This window comes from Salvelinus alpinus, chromosome 18 (genome assembly GCF_045679555.1).
Source record: "Salvelinus alpinus chromosome 18, SLU_Salpinus.1, whole genome shotgun sequence".
Taxonomy (NCBI): domain Eukaryota; kingdom Metazoa; phylum Chordata; class Actinopteri; order Salmoniformes; family Salmonidae; genus Salvelinus; species Salvelinus alpinus.
The window spans coordinates 40,174,666-40,178,072 of NC_092103.1; positions in this window are offsets into that span (position 1 = coordinate 40,174,666).

Consider the following 3,407-nt stretch of genomic DNA (forward strand, 5'->3'; position numbering starts at 1 on the left):
CTCTAGCGCCGTACGATCGGGTGTCGAGCAGTTGCCATACCAGGCGGTGAAGCAACCGGTCAGGATGTTCTTGGTGCAGCTGTAGAACTTTTTGATGCCAAATCTTTTCAGTCTTCTGAGGGGGAAAAGGTGTTGTCGTGCCTTCTTCACAACTGTCTTGGTGTGTTAGGGCCATGATAGTTTGTTGGTGATGTGGACACCAAGGAACTTGAAACTCTCAACCCGCTCCATCACTATCATAGGATAGTGATGGAGCCTCCTGTCTGTACAGACACACAAGTTAGACCACCAGTACATGCAGACACCTAAAACAGACACATTATTGACTGGAATTTAAGAAAATACACAATACAGAGAAATCACATTGCACCTGCAGTGGTTTTTCCCCCCTATTGACTAAAGGGTACTTTTAATTTTTACAGGACAAATGTGATTGAAAACCAGAAAGCCAATTTATATTTTTATTTTTTTATTTTACCGTTATTTTACCAGGTAAGTTGACTGAGAACACGTTCTCATTTGCAGCAACGACCTGGGGAATAGTTACAGGGGAGAGGAGGGGGATGAATGAGCCAATTGTAAACTGGGGATTATTAGGTGACCGTGATGGTTGAGGGCCAGATTGGGAATTTAGCCAGGACACCGGGGTTAACACCCCTACTCTTACGATAAGTGCCATGGGATCTTTAATGACCTCAGAGAGTCAGGACACCCGTTTAACGTCCCATCCGAAAGACGGCACCCTACACAGAGCAGTGTCCCCAATCACTGCCCTGGGGCATTGGGATCTTTGTTTAGACCAGAGGAAAGAATGCCTCCTACTGGCCCTCCAACACCACTTCCAGCAGCACCTGGTCTCCCATCCAGGGACTGACCAGGACCAACCAGGACCAACCAATAACAAGTCCTCGCTCAAAATATAGATACAAAAAATAAATAAAAGGACACACATGACAACAAACAGACAATAATCCTGTGTTCAGAGTTTCAGCATATACCCAGACCCTGACTTCAAACACAATGAACTGAACCATGACTGAGTTCCATCATAGAAATATGGTGCCCTTACCTGAGTATGGAGAAGATGAGGGAGAGATGCAACCTTGTCAGCATTTCGTATGATTTCGTATGATTCTGTAAGTAAATACAAGACACTCCATTTAGTATGGTATGTTATGTATTAATATCCATTAATGTCCATCATCCATTACGTATGATATGTTACGAATTACAAATCGTACAATATGTTATGAATTTGTAATGCGTATAATGTGTTACGAATTCCAATTTGTTGAGGCTAATGTCAGCTAGGTGGCTAACATTTGAGTTTTGAGTTGAGGGACAGCGCACATTAATCAACATTTTGTTAACGTTAGCGTTAGCTAGGTGGCGAACTTTAGCTAGTCTAGTGGTTAGGGTGAGGGGTTAAGGTTAGGTTATGGTTAAGGTTAAAGTGTTAAGGTGAGATTTATGTTTAGGTTAAAGGGGTAAGGTTAGGTTTAGGTTTAGCTAAGATGCTAAATACTTGCAAAGTTTCTAATTAGCTAAAATGCTACATTTATCCAGGATGAGATTCAAACACATAACCGTTGGGTTGCCAGACGTTTGGCTGTATGCCCACCCATCCACCCAGACCAACCTTATGTAACCATGTGAAACGTAAGATATTTTACTAACTTGCTTGTCCTGAATTTACCTTTTCTATGATTTACCTTTTCTACGTGACTTCTAGTCAAATCAAATCAAATGTATTGGTCACATACACGTGTTTAGCAGATGTTATTGCGGGTGTAGCAAAATGCTTGTGCTTCTAGCTCCGACAGTGCAGTAATATCTAACAGTTTTACAACATATACCCAAAATACACGTAAATCTAAGTAAGGATTGGATTACGAATATATACAGTACATATATGTCAGAGTGGGATTGGACTAAAATACAGTGGCATAGTATAGAATACAGTACATACATATGGGATGGATGATGCAATATTTACACACAATTAAAGTGACTAAAATACCGTAGAATAGAATAGAGTACAGTTTACATATATGAGATTAGTAATACAAGATACGGAGACATTATTAAAGTGGCTGGTGTTTCATTTCCTTAAAGTGGCCAGTGATTCCTAATCTAGGTATGTAGGCAACAGTCAGTGGTGTAGTCTAGAACACAATACAGTATATACATATGAGATGGGTGATGCAATATGTGAACACAATTTAAAAGTGGCTAAGATACCGTAGATTAGTGTGGAGTGCAGTTTATACGTATGAGATGATTAATGCTAGATACGGAAACATTTTTAAAGAGGCTAGTGATCCATTTCTAAAAGTGGCCAGTGATTCCTAATCTACTGTATGTCTTTTTGCAGCCGCCTCTGATGTGCTAGTGATGGCTGTTTAAGAGTCTGATGGCCTTGAGATAGAAGCTGCTTTTCAATCTCTCGGTCCCAGCTTTGATGCACCTGTACTGACCTCGCCTTCTGGATGATAGCAGGGTGAACAGGCAGTGGCTCGGGTGGTTGATGTCCTTGATGATCTTTTTGGCCTTCCTATGGCATTGGGTGCTGTAGGTGTCCAGGAGGGCGGGAAGTTTTCCCCCGGTAATGCGTTGGGCAGACCGCACCACTCTCTGGAGAGCTTTGAGGTTGTGGGCGGTACAGTTGCCATACCAGGCGGTAATTGTGCATCAATCGTGCAACTATAAAGGTTTGTGAGAGTTTTAGGTGTTTAGCCAAATTTCTTTAGCCTCCTGAGGTTGAAGAGGCGCTGCTGCGCCTTCTTCGCCACACTGTCTGTGTGGGTGGACCATTTCAGTTTGTCAATGATGTGTACGCCGAGGAACTTGAAATATTTCCAACTTCTCCACTGCGGTCCCATCGATGTGGATAGGGGGGTGCACCCTCTACTGTTTCCTGAAGTCCACAATCATCTCCTCAGTTTTGTTGATGTTGAGTGAGAGGTTATTTTGCTGGCACCACACACCCAGAGCTCTCACCTCCTCCCTGTAGGCTGTCTTATCGTTGTTGGTAATCAAGCCTACTACTGTTGTGTCGCCTGCAAACTTGATGATTGAGTCGGAAGCGTGCTTGGCCACGCAGTCATAGGTGAACTGGGAGTACAGGAGGGGGCTGAGCATGCACCCTTGTGGGGCCCCAGTGTTAAAAAAAATGTCACCCCGATGGGGAGGGCTGCCGTTTTATTGGCTTTTAACCAACCATGCTATTTTTGTATTTTTTTTTCACCTTTTCGTAACTCAATGAGCTGTCTTCCGCCATAAGCAAACAGGAAAAAGCTCATCCAGAGGCGGTGCTCCTAGTGGCCGGGGAGTTTAATGCAGGGAATCTTAAATCAGTTCCACCTAATTTCTATCAGCATACAAAATGTGCAACCAGAGGAAAAATA